We start from the raw sequence: 17744 nt of genomic DNA, 5'->3' as shown, positions 1-17744 counted from the left end.
TTGTGTGTGCTTCTGTTATCAGCTTCAAGTTGCTTGTTCAGCTTAATCTATGTACATCTGACTGACCTTTCTCATCAAAGTTGTCATAATTCAAGATATCTTTTGAATTATGAATTCAAAAGATATCTTTTGAATTCATAATTCAAAAGAATTGAATTATGAATTCAATTCATATTATGAACTGAATTCATAATATAATTGAATAATTGAATTAATAATTGAATTCAATGTTACAATTTATGACAAATTGTAACATTGTCACAATTTCTCTCACACCTACCGAGTCACTGTTCTACTTAAACAATGCTGGTGGACAGAAACAAGCAAACAAAAACATTGACATACTTTTGTAATTATTCAAGCGAAGTAGTATGCAGCTGCATCTTAAATACTTAATAAAACAGTAATGCATTATGTAACAATCAGGAATTTCTGTCCTTGATGTTGATAAATATACGCAAAGAATTGTCTTCGGGTTCTGAAAACTCAGTAGGTTAAAGGTTTCTTCAGTATTACATGGTCTGGATCAGCATTGTGATTTTGTTCCACTGAATTCATTCCCCAATGAATGAATGCTTAAATTTCATGAAAAAGACCAATCTTCTCTACTCTTTGCAACTCTTGTGATTCCAATGTTTCTTTCAGTACTGCACCATGTTCACAAATCAGTTTACACTAAATACATGGATGTGTATTTAGTAAGTGTAATATCACCCATCAAGTATAGCAACTGGGAGCATTTTCATAGATCTTTGTCTAGTGGCCGTCTTTGTTTGTTCTGCAAATAAAAGAATAGAGGCAGACTTGATGGAGAAACTTGTACTTTGATGCACAGCCTTTTGCTTTGATTCGTTGATTTGCTGCGACATTATTTATCTCAAGATGTATCCAGTGTTGCATTAAGTTTTCACCAAGATCTTTTATTGATCAGAGAGTTTGATCACAGTGCCATGCCTTCTCCAGCACATCCCTTAGATTCTCAGTGTAGTTAATGTCTGGACTCTGTGGTCACCAATCCATGTGAAAAAAATCATGTCTGACGATCCCTGAACCACTCTCTCACAGCTTGGGTCTAATGAATGCTGGCATTGCTATCTTTGAATATATGGCCATTGCATCAGGGAAGAAATATATTCATTGATGGAATGGAATAACCTCGTCATTCAGTTTATTCAGACAGTCTTTGGATTTCAATTTTGGGCTCACAATATTGCTGAACCTGTACCCATCTACAGCAACCCCAAGTCATAACACTATTCCCACAGGCTTGTACAGTAGATACTAGGCATGATGGGTGCATTACTATTTTCCAGCCACAATTCTTTCTTGAAGAAGATAGTTCCCCACTTTTCTTTCAGATTTGAGTAATTCCATGGACAGTTCATACCCCATTTATAGGAGTTTTTAGATTGTATGTTGGTGTTTCCTTTGCCTGGTACCAAATTTGACCCTTCATAAAAGGACTTAATAGATGTAATGCAATTTAATAACTTGTTGCCAACTGAAAAATAATCACCTTTGTAGCAATTATCCAATGGGAGACTCAAACTGTTTGCTTGGTAAAGTCCAGGTTGAAACACTTTTTTTGGTCAGGCACTGTTATTTTCCAGTGATATGACTCTTCCAAGGTTACATTCTCGCAGTTTTAATGACCAAAATTCTTGTAAATTGCAAAAGTTTAGTTTTGAATGGATTCGGTGGACAAGTGATTACTTCCCTTTATGTTAAGTGGCGCTTTCACAAGTAAGCAACCTGGTCATCTCAGATGAAACTGTAGCTGCTAGTCAATCTTGTGGCTTTATTCACTTATGATGGTTGGTAAAAGGCACAGAAAAAAGATGCATTCATCACCAGATCATATGTTGACCGATGCTTGAATAATTGATTAGACGGTTAGGGTTCAGTCTAGTTAAAATGGCGCTGATGAAGGCAGATAAACACTGTTCTTATAACAGGTAAGTTGTTTCTCTACCATTAGCAAATTTAGCAGAGAATGCGAGTTTGATTGACAACACTAAGACCCACCTCCTGGATCTGATTGGTTGTTTTGGTCAGGAGCGGTGCATTTCTTCAAATAACAATAGCAGCACAGGGAGGAGGTGGAGGAGATTGATCTCTACACCGATTATCTCTCTCAAACTATACTGTCACAACATGGTGACAGTTTTAACAAATATGAAGCAAATATATTCTTTATGAAACTTATATACAGTGTAGACCAAAAGTTTGGACACACCTTCTAATTCAATGGGTTTTCTTTATTTTCATGACTATTTATAAGGCAAGAAATCCCACTTATTAACCTGACAGGGCACACCTATGTAGTGAAAACTATTTCAGGTGACTACCTCTAGAAGCTCATCAAGAAAATGCAGAGTGTGTGCAAAGCAGTAATCACAGCAAAAGGTTGCTACTTTGAAGAAACTAGAATATAAGGGGTATTTTCAGTTGTTTTACACTTTTTTGTTTAGTGCATATTTCCACATTTGTTATTCATAGTTTTGATGCCTTCAGTGTGAATCTACAATGTCAATAGTCATGAAAATAAAGGAAACTCATTGAATTAAAAGGTGTGTCCAAACTTTTGGTCTGTACTGTATATTGCAGCATTAAAGCTGTAGCTTAATCTTTCACTGCATAAAAAAAAATTAAAAAAACATTAAAAACCATGTATCCTTATTCTTCCATTTCACAATTATGCATTACTTTGTATCGGCCCACATGAAATCCCTAAAATGCACAAAGGACGTTTTGGTTAGAATGGTACAAAAGATCCAGACACTTAAAAACGTGTAAATACTTTTGCAAGGCACTACATCCAATAAATGAAATGACTAACACGAATCGGAAAACTGCCGCCTGCGTGAACAGGGCCAACAATTGCTTTTTCACTGTAGAGCACCTCAAAACAACTTAAACTGTGTAATGTGACGTGTTCTTTATAAAACCCGCTTACAGTCTGGCTTTAATAGCATCGCTCAGCAGGAGAAAGGTTAATTATCACATCCTGCTACAGACAGACAGGACACCTCCTCCTGTCAAACACGCACACAGACACGCGGCGTCAAGCAAACCTGTGTGTGTAAGTGCCACATAAAGATGTAATCTAGCATCTGCTCGTCCTCGCTTCCCTCATCACACAGTTGAAGCATTTGTTTCTCCTCTCTTCTGCTGTCCTTTCTCTTCTACTGCCGTCATTATTCACAACATGACAGCGCCGATTGTGCTAATTTCATTTATGTTAGGAAGAACTTGAGAGAGTCCCTTCAGCTCATGGCCCATGGCTTTGATCCAGTTTGTGAAGAGGGTAGTTTTGTTGGATCTTGTGGAGAAATGAAAACAGATTTGTGGAGGGAGGTATTTTGCGAATGTGAAGCTGGGATCCTTAGAAAATGATTACTGCTGTTTTCCGTGGAAGAAGGCCAGCAATTTAGAGCTAAAAAAACAGAATAGTGACAACTCAAGAAGAAACAAAATGAAGGTGTTTTTCATCTAAACATTGTCAGCTCTGTGTTCATATCACGAACCCTCTTACAACTGCAGCTCTTGTGGTGTCCTACTCACTTCTCCGTGTCACTTTATCTTTTGTATGAAGGATCTCTCTTTATCAGAGTGCATGTCTTTTTATTCCCCCATGTTTCTGTGCCCGGTTATTTGTGTTGTCTCCCATCCGCCTCCTCCCTTTCACCATCCTCGTTTCCTTGCCAGTCTAGACAACGTCACCAGCAGGTGCCAAGTGTTGGGAGAGGTGGAGAAAATGGGGTGAGAAAGAATGAGGGAGGGTAAAAGGAAAGGAGCCAAGGGAGAAGGGGGAGAGTATGTGAGAATAGAGATTAATAGATCAAGCAAGAGTGTGGTATGATGAAAGTTTCAAGGCATATGGAGAGAAAGGAGAGCGATGGGTTAGGTTAGAGTGGATTGGGACAGAAAGTAGGAAGAACGGTAGGGGGGATATACGAGATCAGAGCAAGCGCAATAGGTGCAGTTGGGGAAAAGAGATGTGAGAGATGTTTTTGTAATGTTCGGGTTGGATGTGTCAGGTGCTTCAAGGAGGTGGGGAGAGAACATTGTGTCAAACGAGGGAGAAGATAATATAATGAGAGGTGAGGAAGAAAGGAGTGAAGTAGGAGGAGAAAAGCAGTGTGATAAAATTGCGAGGTGGAATACACTTTAGAAAAGAAATTTGTGAGAAGATAAAATTTTAGCCAATATAAAGATTTAGATTTTGATTAGAAAGGTGTAATTGTAGTATTAAATACTGATTAAATTCTAACAACATTATTGGCAATTTTTTATCACAAATCCTATCAAAACAGTCAGTCGTTGTCTATACTCACTGTGCTAAGCTAAAGATTCTCCCCAAACAGTTGTAGCTCTGGTTGACTTTGGTATGGAATAGACAGTGTGCATTATCCAGCAGAAAACAATAAATTATGTGCATTATTGAAATTACTTACTTTTGTAAGTGGGTTGAGATGTTATGAGTGACCCTGCCTTTTATTCTTTGACCGCTGGAGATGAGGACAAGCCCTTTTTGCGCAAAGATAAGCATGTTAGTTAATGAATGGATGGATGTTTACAAGTGCTGAAGATGTACTAAAAACAATTATAATTTCTAACATGAATTAAGAGAGTATCATAGCAGATTAAGTTTTGAAGTGGTGCCCTTGTCATCACTAGTTTCAGCCGTATTCTCACCCGACATACCAGAGTGAACTCTTCGAACGTGATACTTTGCCTCCGTCTGAGTTGTATTTCTCAGGGAAAAAAAAGTCTGGCTTGAGGAATAGGCTTGTCCAGCATAAAGTTCACTAAACCCATCACATCTTTGTGAAACCCATCATGGTTTACAATTATTCTAGTCATCTACTCTCATCTTTATTCTGTCATATACATCAGTGATCCAGACGTTCACTCGTATAAACGTTATTTGAGCTTGCAATTTAAAAACTTTATATGATATATCAATTTACTATTGATTTTTAGAATAATTACACACTTGTTGAAAAGTTTAATACTTTTTAACAAGTGTGTGATAGTGTGATAGTAATTATAGTGTTTTGCTATTTTGTATTTTTAATCCCAAATCAATTATTTTTGAGTCTCTCAGTCCCACTGCTAAAGTTACCCTCTTGACAAATAGAGATGACAAACCCATCATAGTGATCTTAATGCTTAGAATTTTATTAATTTAGCTGAGAAAGAGGGTTTTAAAACTTTGTTGGAATTTAACTTATTTACTAAAGTGAATGTTGGCCAGTGAACATGTTTTAATTATATTAAAATGCTAAATTCTAACAAATTTAATTGGTAGTGTGTAAAACAGCAATGGATGGATGGAGTGTAAAATAAGTTACAGCATAGGAACAACGTTGTGGTTTTATGGGAGGACCCGAGCTAGAAAAAAAAGAAAGGTAGGTAATAAGGCCATAGCTCACTCCTGTAGGTGTGTGTGCAAGTATGTGTTTTATGTGCATGTGTTTCTGACAGCCTATGTGTGCACAAGTTGTGTGTCTGTCAGTTCTTCGGTATCGGAGAGGGAGCAGCCTCTATCCTATTAGTGACTACCTCTCTCTGGATGACTTATATGCACCTCGTTTTTCACCAGCAGGATGACAGCAGATACCGAGCAGAAACAAACACACGTGTGTGCTTGCACACATGCACAGTCGTGCATCTACAGGAGCTGTGACAGGAGTAATCTGCTCGTCCTTCCTGATGTGAAAAGAGAGAATTCCATCAGAGGAGGAAAAATCTCGCAGCTTACCAGCAAAGTGTGAAATTGTAGAAAAACCTTTAGAAACCAATGTATCAACATACAAAGGTATTTGTCATTGAGGCTGGGAGTGAATAATAGCTTTAGGCAAGGTGGTTGAAAGTGAACCTAATTTCTTGTACTTATCAAAAAGTAATTACCATTTTGGTAGTGACTTATTGTAATTAATCACCACATAATCTGTAATGTTATTCATTACTTGTTGTCAAGGATGCATTCAGTTAATTAAAAATATCAAACGCGAACTGCCACAAGTTGTGTATTTTATATCCAAAACAAGAGCCTTGGAAGAGCTGTTGCCTTAGACCCTCTGCAGCATCGCGCTGCCGCCCTCATCTTCTTCAGATTGCATGATGTTCCCACGTTGGCACGCTTCTTCTTTTGTCCCTCAAATTGTACAAATGGTCATTATAACAAAATACTCCAGGTTTAGTACCATCAGTATCAAAATGTATCATTTATAAATTAATTTGCAAAATGTAATTTGACTTTTTAAATTGCTTTTGCAGTGATGATTTCTTCATTTCTTTGTGGCTTTCCAATTCGTGCTTGTGAAGGACTTGTTACACTGTGGAGAATGACACTCTTATCAGCTTCAACCAATATATTCACAAGGACACTGACTTTTAATCACGGATCAGTGCACACATTTTGTACCAAAATGCATTCACCTCTAGGACACTCAAACCTATCTCTATTCTGATTGGCAGTATGAATGAATATTTTCATGCTGCTTTGATAGCATTCATACAACTTTTTACATTTTAATACCGAAAATTTAAATACAGTCATGTTAAATAAATAATAATGGCTCTCTTTATTGATCTTATGTGATATTTTAGTTTTCCAAGACACTGAGTTATTTAACTCTATTAAATAAGTTATTTAATTCAAAAATACAAAAATAGTCAACCACCTATTAATAATATACTTCAACTAAATGCACAATAGGTTTACCTTTTAAATGTTATATATGATTTTGCTTTATGAACATCTACATTTTTTAATAAATCTTGGAAAGCCTATAAAAACCCTGAAGGAAATTTTAAACCAGGATAAAACTGCACATTAATACGCACGTAGAGTTAAAACATCTTTTTAATCCAGTCTTGTCCTTTGAGTGAAAGTTCATTGGTGTTATTGTAATTTAGCATTTTCATTGTGACATTTTCTCCCTGGAATGAAGATTGACCCCATCAGACTTTGCAATCACAGGGTTTCAAGCCAGCCTGAAAACTAATGGTTCGGTCTGGAAACGGGTGGATTTCAGCATCTATGCTGTTGCTTTTACTCATTTTAATTAAATTTATGCATATCCCTCCTTCCCCCCCATTGAGAATTTAGGGCATCTGTTTTAGTTAGAGGGGGGAAGAAAGAGAGAGAGAAGAGAAAAGAGAAGTGGGTCACTTTAGTGGTGGGACTGAGGGACTTCATTAGGACGCCTGTTGCAGTCTTTGTGCGGCCGTTCTTGTTCTTCCCCAGCATTCCCATTCAGCGCTCGTGGGAATCCAATATCAGCCTAACATTTGCGACCTCGTCAAAAGCAAGAAATAAGGAGGTGTCAGGTCATCTTGGTCTCTCTTCTGTTTCCACAGTGGTGACTTTCTGCCACCTTTCTTTATTTATTCAGTCTATATTAAAGCTCTGTCTCAGTTACCTCTAAAAGAAAAATGTCAGGTGTTACTTATTCAAAATTTTGCCATTTCCTAATGAGAAAACCTCCAGGCTTTGTGTTTGCAGTGTAAGCAGTGGAATGTAATCATTCAGAGAATTTTATGTTAACGATGAAAGGAGATTAGATGTTCTGTTTATTAAGTATTAATTGGAATAAAGCTAAAGTTTCTCTTCTTTAGAAGTTCTTCTTTCCTCTTACATCTCATCTGCCCTCATTCACATCCCATAATTCTCCACATCTGCCTCTCTTTCCTCTTCATACTCTCTCATCCTTTTGTATTTTTCACCTCACCTCTGTGCTGAAGACACTTCTATTCCACTTGCTTCATCTCCTCAGTCAGTCGCTCTCTTGGCCCCCAGCACAGCAGAGTCCAATATGTCTTTAAAAGTAGGACATCACTGAGTAATTTGTTGCACCTATGAAGTGATACTTCACAATTGTCACCATATTTCCATGTCTGCAGGCCCGCTCCAAGCACACAATAGCAGCTTCTTCTCAGGAGAGCAGGCGTCATTGCTTTTTCTTGTCACTGTGGTGTTAAGCAGAACTTAACTTGTTTCACTAAGACATGGCACCTCTTCATGATGTAAGCTTTGTCCTTTCACTGCACATAATTTGTTGCCATGTAAACCCTTCTGTTGTAGCTATTCTCCAATTGGTCCCCATTTAACTTGGGCAGGGCGGTGAACACAGATTTGAACTGCTTTGGGTAGTAAATGTAATTTATTTGAATAAGTATAAACTTTGAATAGATTTAATGTGTTATAATTATTGACATCCCTTTAATTAAGTGTAAAAACAAACAATATTAGCAATATTTTCTTGATACAAAGAATCCACTTTTGTTTATCACAAAGGTTTCATACATTACATCAACAATGTGTTTTAAAAAAATCTCTATCCTGTGAGGAATTATCCAGTTCAGTCCTAATCATTTACCTAATCACATAAAACACTCACTTCTAAGCTTCATGTCATATATACTAGCTGTTGTTGGTTCTTGACATTAACTGGATATCATGTGCAAGACAGGCTTCTCTTGATGAGAAATACAGCAGTATGTTAAAATCACATGGTCTCATGAGATTTTTTTAGCTCCTTGTAAAAAGACTTGGATTATTGGTATTGAAGTTTGATGACCATTAAATGCCCATCTTGTTTACCTTGGTTCATTTTAAACTATGTGTTTTATTGCTTTCATTATAGATATGTCAGGATAACTGTTTTGTATATCATTTCCTAACTCGTAAAACATTGCCTTAATAATTACAAGTTCTCTTGTCTTTCCCATTTTGAAAAATATCTGAAGAAACTTGGCCTCTGTGTGAGTTTGTATTTATTTCACCCTCTAAAGGGAATTACTCAATGATTAGATTCAATTAAATTACATTAGATCACATTAAAATGTATACACACTTAAAAAGCAGTGTGTGAATGATAAAAAGGGACATCAATGGGGAATTGTTATGGAGAAATTGGCTCAAGTGATTTCATAGAACAAACAACAAGAGAATTTGTTGTTTATAAATGGATAAAATCTTTTATCCACTGAATAAATGAACAATGAATGAATTAAACGAGTTTTATTATTTTTTGCGTGATTAATTGAAGAGAGGGTTGCATATAAATGCAACTGGGATCATTTTACCCTTTTTCATTATTGTACAGCCTCCATTGGCTATTTAGGTTGAAGTATGTGAAATTTTAAACAAAAACACTATTCAGATGAATCCAGAGCAGCACCAGAAAGCATCTCCTTCACAGATGTGTGAATTCAGATTTTCTATTTGTTTCCTGTCGGCCTTCCAAACCCACAGATGTGTGAAGATGGGCTGATTTTGCTGTTACAACCACTGAAACATGGGATTGCACTTAAGCCTGCATTAATAAATTTTTTCAAAGGGCAGCACAGCAAGCTCTTAATTCAAGAGTGACACATCATGTGCCGTGTGGTGCTTGCACACTTCACTGTCTTCACCAGCTATTTGCAAAACCCTCAGTTTCTGTAAAAAAATCTAATCAAGTGTGTCTTTGAAATTGTCATTGGTCTCTGGTTTGTGTGTTGGGGGATGAAAATAAATGTCAGCCTGCAAAGTATTTTTGTTCTTTTTTCCCCCCCATTTATTAGCCTCTATTCCAGCTCCATCAGATGGACTATTAGTGTCGAGAAGATTATAATTATTATATTGCTGCTCTTTTCCACCTGCTGCTGTTAGTTAGGTGACCTTTTGGAACAGGTCTAATTAGCTGTGGATCTATTCAGGCTGGGCAGGTCTCCATTTGAGTCATCATCAGATCAGCTACTTTCTAAACTTGCCATTCATTTCTGAGCAATTAGTTGACCCGCAGAGTGGTTATTACAGACTGTAAAGGGGAATTTTCAATAGTGGGTGTAAACCCTAAACTGTATAGTCCTTGCAGGAAATAGTTTGGTATTCTGAAATTCTATCTCAAATGTAGCTTTGGTTGAGATAATTTAGCTGTTTTCACAGGACTCTGCTGTGGCTGCAGAATTTTTTTGGCTCTCGCTCTAATTGACATTTATGCAAACACCCTTCTTGTCGATTCCAATTTTCAATGGGTTTTTATTTGCTAGAAGTTCAAAAGACAGTCCGCATGTTCACTTTTTACATAAAGGCTAAAATCAGAGGCTATGAAAGAAATGAGCTATACCAATAATCTGAGATGCTTCTCAGAAACTGTGATCTGATGCTGCATGCAGAATGATCAGACGTTACTCCAGTTCTTTGCTATTTTTACAGGGCAGTGTTAACATTCTAATCCTAGAAATGATCTAATCAGTTGTTCTCATCCATTGTTAAAGCATTTAATAAAAGATGCAACAAAATGCAATAATTGTTCCCCTTTTATTACTAAAGTAAATATTTATGTAACTTCGTAAAGGAATATTGAAGTGAAACTGTGATCAGATTATATCCAGCTAAAATCCAACCTATGGCAGACATTGTAACGTCTCCATTAGGTATAAATCCAGATTACCTGGTTTGACTGGTTTGGTTTATTCCATGAACCTTCATAAATCATTCACATTTGTCTTCAGTGGTTATTCACAGAGAGGTTGAGAATTATGTACACAAGAAGTGAAGTTTGGAGGTGGTGAGCCAATATGACACAGCAAATAAAAAAGCAAATAAGATGGAAGTAACAGTAGTATAAAAGTAAAGCAATGGGAAAAGCTACAATAAAGCAATTCTAGGTGAATTCTATTTAGCTGATTTTTAGACTGTTTTACTTTTCTGTTCAGAAAAAGGTTTACATGCACTGTTTTCAGTATTTGGCGTACAGAAGAAGATCGGTGGTGTCTTGTTGCCTTTTGTCTCGATAGCTAAAAGACATCTATGTACATAACCAACAAATGTCAGCATGGCTGAAGTCTAAAGACTTATGAAAATATGTGTTTTCATAAATCTCTGTGATGTTTTTGAGACTGGCATTTTTTTCAAAGATGGTTGACATCTATTTTGGTCCATGCTTTTCTTAAAGTAGCCATTAGAGTCAGCCTCCAACTAATCTGGATTTATGCTAAATTAAGAGGCCAAGAAAGCTATCTGCCTTTATAATCCCCTCGCTGAAATAATTATTTAAATAATAATACTACTAAGGCAAATGTTGCATTGGTAAATTATAGTTTTTTATATTTATTTTATTTTGCAGAAAGTAAACTTATCCGAGATGTGTGAATGCTGTTAACAATTGTGACTTAAACAAAATACTAAAGGGACAACATTAGTTGCCAAACAAAAAGAAAATTACTCAGCTACATGACCCTAAACTTATGGTTGTGTAGCCATCTAGACATCTGTCTAGAAACCAGATGTGAAGAAATGTCGGGAATGCTCCATTTTAGTGCCAGAAAGACAGAGCAACTTTACACAAGAAACAGAAAAGAACATCATATTTCAAACATAAAGTTCTTTAAATAAAATGTGTTCTTGCAAAACATTTTTATGGAGAAAGAAATAGAAATGATTCAAGCTGAAAATTAATTTGCACCTGGCGTGACAACTCATGTACAAGGTAGCATTAGCACAGCAGTAGAGTTAGTTGATGTAAGAAGTTTGAAAAATAGCAGTTTAAGAGTTTAAGGCCAGTTTTAAGTTGTTTGCATTGAGTAAGCAGCTACACAGATTAATGTTGTAATTTTAAGTAATGATGGTGTGGAGAACAAAAATTCTCCCTAATAAAAGTTCCTCCACCCCGGAATCTTTATTGGATGGCATGATGGTTTGTATCTAAGCAGCTCCCGGCTTGTGACAAAAATGCTTTGTCAAAAAGAAAATAAAGCAATAATATAATTTTGATTGAGTAAACATCATTTACTCAATTAGAGTGTTCAGGGGTTCCAGTGTTTAACAATAACACTAACACTAGCACTAACTAACACTAACAATAACACAAGCTTATTATCTTGCATCTTCAAGGTCTCCCAGACATTTAGTAGCATCTCTGTTTTCCCAAATGTGCTGTCTCTGTAAGGTTGTGAGTTATTTCTGAGGAAATAACTTTCTCAGAAATAACAAGTGTATAGCGGTAGAGTGGCCGCCTCATGTACAGAGGCTATATCTTCCTCAATTCGGCTGTCCTCTGCTCAATTCCCAATCTTGAGACCTTTGCTACATGTCTATCTCCCTTTGCTCTCAGCCCATTTCCTGTCTAGAAACCAGTCAATAAAGGTTATATTAGTGCCAAAAGATCGTAAAATAAAAGCTGAAAAATAAATGATACCTTGTGTTACAATGAGCTTTGAACTAGCAGAAATAAGTCAAACTAGGGTATACATTAATCAGGACTGGTGTGGATTACAACGAGAGTCCCATTTTAATTGAAAGGAATGGCACTCATCAGTCCTAGTTGTATCTGATCAAGTCCAAATTGATTATACAGCATTGCATGACTGCTTCCCCAAACACATTTAACAGATAAGGTGTTCATATGAAAAGTAGTTTGGCCTCTACATAACTTGAACGTATTGTTGAGTCAGCCTAAAACTTCAGAAATTAGCTGAGACTAACCAAACTCAGAGCTGTGACAACTTATCCTGGATGCTCATTGTATAAGATTGCACTCAGTGAAAATAGTTTATGCTGGCTTAATTTCAGAAAGGGAAAGCTATGCTCTATATTTTTAACTTAAAAAAGGTTTCCAATAATTATATTGATATAATTCTAAGGTATTTTTCTATGTTCCAAATGCAAACATAAGTATTCAGTTTTGCACATCAAGAATGTTCACAATCTTTTTTGCAAAATATTTGAAATTCATTTTCAAGTTATAAACTGGATTTTGTTTTGGACTTTGAGTAGGCCATTCTAAAATGTGAGTATGCTTTGTATATCTGACTGCATGTTTGAGGTCGTTGTCCTGTGGGGGTCGGGGTCAGGGTCGGGGGTCAACCTCTGCACCAGTCTCAACTCTTTTGAAACCTCAGTTTTTCTTCTGGGTCTGCCCTGAATTCAACTTCACAATTATGCACCACCATTTGTTTGTCACTTAGTAAGAAGCCCCCAGAGAACACTTTGAAATTTGTGTTTGTAACATGAAAGATCAGGATTCAATGTATACTTTTCAGGATATCACAACTGCACACTATTAGGAAAACATTCAATATTGATATTATTGGTAAATATTGTGATGAAGAGATCAGTTGCCATAAATCTGCATTTCATCCTTTTTAGAGTCCCATCTTCTCCTTCCCCTGGATCTCATCTGTGAACCCTCTGTGACCTTTAGCATGTTGGCTAATATGTATCAGGTGTAGGTATCCACAAAATTGGGTCTCCATCCAACTCACTGATTATTGCATGGACACACAGTGCCAGCTTATAAAACTTGGAAAATAATTATTGCAATCCAAATAGGCCTTCAAGATAACATTGTGCTGTCTTACAGCATATTGCTGGTGAGGGTGGAGGATGTATTCACTCTCTTTATTTTTAAGGAGAGGTCATATAAAGCCCAGAGGAAGATGCTCTTGTAGTAAAACCAGATCATGCAGCCTCAATATTCTGAGATTTCTTTATATTCTAAAAGTATCTTCGTTACCCTGTCCATAATTTTACTTCACAATAAGATTAAAGTGAGAACAGACTTATGTTAATGTTTGTTTCTTTTGTGATTTTTGATGGATTTTTGTATATTTATTTTATAAGTATAGTTGTGGAAAGGGATACACTAGTTGAATAAGTCTTATTCCACCAGGGACCCTTCCAGTCTTAAGTGTGGGGCAAAAGTTCACATCTCAGAGCTCAGTTTTATTTTGCAGCCGTTTTGTGTATCTATCATGTGTCCCCCTAAAATGCTTAATCATCACTATTACTTTGTGTTGCTATCTAGATATTAGCCATGCATAACTCCCACAAGTTGTAAACAAGCACGAGTTGTTTATTCAGAACAGTGTTGTGCTGTTGTGATCCCCTGCTGCTGGCTTGACCCGCAAAATAACTTCCCTAAAAATCTGGAAAAAAGTTGGATCAGACGCTGCAAATAGATTTCCAAAGAGTAAACATGTTTACAAACTTATTTTAGCTGTTGAAATGTTTTCTCTAGAAAATTACACTGCGGGTGAGCATATGATCGTCAGACACTTCACACTTAAGTGACGGTGTAAGAAGAGACGGTGCTGCTCGAGGAAATTTGTGTGAGGAGATTATATTTGTGGGCCATCATGTCAGTGTTATGGATGGCCCTTAGTGTGCTATTCCACTTTAACTGGGCTTAAAGATGTATGTCTGCAGCCCATTCTGCTGCCCTGCACACCCACTTGCCTTGATGTTGAGTTCAGTTGACAGAAGCCCTAAGAAGAGTGTTTCACACATGCTGAGTGAAGCCAAACCAAAGTAAGCCTCGTTCCACTGGGCTGCCGTGGTTAGGGGTTAGACATCACAAATTATCTGGGCCATCGGCGTGCAATTCAGTGCAGAAATAGTTTGCCTCATGGTGTGAAAATGGTACGAGAAAGCACTTCGCTGACCTAAATAATCTGCAGCTTTGCCCTGAATCACATCCGCCACCAGCTGAAACCTGCAAGAGGATGTCCAGACACAACACACGGATATGAATTTCCTTCTAATTGACTCTCGCAGAACAGTCAGTTCAGCCATTTAACATAAAAAGCCTTCAAAGGCTGCTGTGAAGGGTTCCCATGGGACTTCTCTGAGAGTTTCAAAGTACGGAAAAAAAGGGCTTCATAGTGGGTGCCACTTTATTAAACAAAAATCAGGGAGGAATTTACAGTATATCTGCTCACACGTTTCTGCATAAACATACAGGATCTTCTATTAAATCTGCGTTAGCTTTCCGGTTTTCACACTTTCTTTCAGACACAAATCTGCTGGGTCTTTAATTACTTCTACTGGGCAGATACAGGCGAGCAAAACAGGTCACCAAGATTGGAAAAATATATATACCCCTTAAATCTTTTCGCATTTTTTCTTGTTACAACCACAAATGTCATTGTGTTCTGGTGGGATTGTATGTGATATGCCAACAAAAAGTAGCACAGAATTTATATGAGCTTCAAGTTTAAAAAAATAAATAAATAACTGCAGCATGCATTTGTACTCAACCCCTTCTCCCCTGAAGCCCCCAAATAAAACCCACTGTATTCACGTGCCCCCCTAAGAAGCATGTTTATGTGTTAGAATGACGTGGTCAAATACTGAATTTCTGGTGAGTCTTGATGTTTACAGACTCCCTGCATCCAATCTGCTATTTTGCAAAGAAGAATTTGTGAAAGTTTTTGGGCAAGTAATGCTGATCAGAGATTGCTTTGTAACATTAAATCATGGCTTAAAAGTAGAGGAGAACATTTTGATCCAGAAAAAAAATGCTGAATAGATAAAAATCACTTATTTTTATTTTTACTAGAAAAATACCCAATAGTTGCCTTAAACATATTTGGATCATTTGTCTTATGTTTCACAGTTATGTAGAATTTTATGTTGGTCCATCAAATAAAAATCCCAGTAAATAAAGTCTGAGATTTTAACTGGACAAAATGTGTAAAAGTTCAAGGGGTGAGAATAAATTTGGAAGGCAGAGGAAGACTACATGGTTAAGTCAAAATCTCAGATAGACATAGAGGATAACTAAATTGCACTGTAGTTCTTTCAGAAGCAGATTTTTACAGCTCTTGTATTATTAGGGAAGAAACATGATGCAACTAGAGAAAGAATCCAGCGACGAATGTGTCATCAACTGAAAATAAAGTGTGAACTAGTTTTCACACACTGTGTGCAACAAGCATTTGCCACAGTGCACATAGTATGCACAAGCTGGGGCAACAGAGAAATCTATCACATCTTTCACAGATCATGAAAGCCAGGCACAGGCATGGACTCATCAAACAGCTTTTCGATTACATTACGTAAGACGCTCCTACTGCTGCTGCGACCTGAAAACGGCTGGTGTTTGTGGGTCAAAGAAAGCAACAGTAATGACACACGGCCTAGTTATCATTCACTGTTAAATCACTCATCATGAAATCCCTGCATTTTAGTGTATGCTGCCGTCATTGACTGGCCCGGTTTGTTAAGTCGGTCAGCGGCACAAATGCATGAGTGGTGTAACAGCACAGACTGGTGGCAGCTGCTTGCTATGGCATCTTATATCTCTGTTAGCTGGAGGCAAATTCCGACCAATCAGTGGTGAAAAGAACCATCACCTTTTGTTCTAGTTTAAAATTATAAGTGTGTTGTGGGTGAAATGTGTCAGACTTTTACATGGTAGCTACTAACTTTGAAAAAATTCTTCAAATGTTTAATTTTTACATGTTTTATTTGCTTTCAAGTGTGTAGTTTTGCCATGATGTCATGGCAAGAATAACTGGACCTGTTTCTAATCCTCTGAGACCCTCTCCACATCTGAAGTGATTTTGCTTTTTTTTGCTATGACTCAGTGCACTCTGCCGTACCACGAATATTGAATAAGAGTCTTGGGTCAATGCAGTGACCAAACAGTGGAAAACACTGAAGAGTGATGTCTGGATGTTGTGTGTATATGTCAGCCTGTTTTTGTATTCTCATTTCACACACCTCTGTGCTCGAGCACCCACCTGTGTCCTAATACAATCCCCCACCCACTCTCCTCACCCATCAGTGTGTGCTTCCTGTACTCAAGTGCAGTATGCTTTTCCCACCTTGTCTTGTTTTGTTTTGTTACCCTTTTTATTCGGCCCCTTCTCCCCCTCGCAGTCTGCAAGATTTGCACACTGCTGCTGTGGAAGGCCCTAAAAGCCTTAAAAGCTCCCACTGTAGGAGTTGAGCCAGGGCTGTCCATTTGACCCAGACTGCTTTTGGAACAACTCAGTCGTTGAACTCTGGCTTCGCTGTGGAAAAAAAGCCTTGGCTTGAATGCTGTAAACATGAACGCGCCCACAGTTTTATACACGCACACACACACAGTCAGAAACACAGGGAACTTTTAGAAAGTGAGACTTGGCTTTAAAAGCTCTGAGTTCTGAAAGACTGAGGCACTGTTCCTAATCCCTTTCCCACTTTTTTTCTTTTCTTCTCGTTTCTCTCCCCCACCACTCCCTCTTTCTGTCTCTACTTCTTCTTGTGTCTTGCAGGAGAATTCTGGGGAGATTTCGTGCTCTTTTATTCCTCAAGGATGAAGCAGCACAGTGAATCTGTGTACTGAAGCAAGGTAAGCACTGATCATGGTGTTGCTAAAACAGAAACTTGAACATATTCTTCAACTTTCACTCTCCAAAGCAGATTTGTTTCCTTACTGGTTTGCACACAGTACTCATCAGCATGAAGAGCAATTTTCAGTATAAAAGTATATACACTGAAACTGTAAAGAAAAATAGTAAAAATGATCAAATTGTTTTTTCAACTACTGCATGAGAAATAATTTTACATAGTTACTAATAATATTAATGTTATGAGTACCTTTATATATTAAAACAATCATATAGATTGTTTTAAAAAAATCATACAGATTTTGTGATCTGTAATCATTGTATCAACCCTCCAAACCACTTGGGTCTTCTGGTTCAAGTCTACTCTGCATCCTTAAAATCAGAACCAAACATAAGAGAAGCAGCATTCAGGTTTTATGTTCCTCTATTTTTAAACAAACTCCCAGAAAATCACAAACATGCAGAAACAGAGTTCCTTTAAATAAAAGCCCATTTATTTGCAGTTGCCTTTGATTAAAAATAACTGAAGCATCACTAATTTCAGTCTGTTGTTTTTATCATGTGCTACACAAAAAACTTGCCTTGCTATGCTTAAATGCACAAAAAAGCAATACTTAACCTTGTGTCAG

General features: G+C 37.2%; 1 protein-coding gene across 22 annotated transcripts in view; it reads left to right on the top strand.

The window, feature by feature from the left end:
- The window catches only part of LOC102218974 (receptor-type tyrosine-protein phosphatase delta-like), a 197367-nt gene that overhangs the window by 50243 nt on the left and 129380 nt on the right, over positions 1-17744 (top strand). For all 22 annotated transcript variants that reach the window (XM_023334125.1, XM_023334120.1, XM_023334123.1 and 19 more), the window contains one exon: positions 17041-17117. The gene's annotated coding sequence lies outside the window, so the exon portion shown is untranslated. The remainder of the gene's footprint in view (positions 1-17040; positions 17118-17744) is intronic.

Source organism: Xiphophorus maculatus, chromosome 5, assembly GCF_002775205.1.
Source record: "Xiphophorus maculatus strain JP 163 A chromosome 5, X_maculatus-5.0-male, whole genome shotgun sequence".
NCBI classification, from domain to species: Eukaryota; Metazoa; Chordata; class Actinopteri; order Cyprinodontiformes; family Poeciliidae; genus Xiphophorus; species Xiphophorus maculatus.
This window is presented reverse-complemented; position numbering and strand designations above follow the sequence as displayed.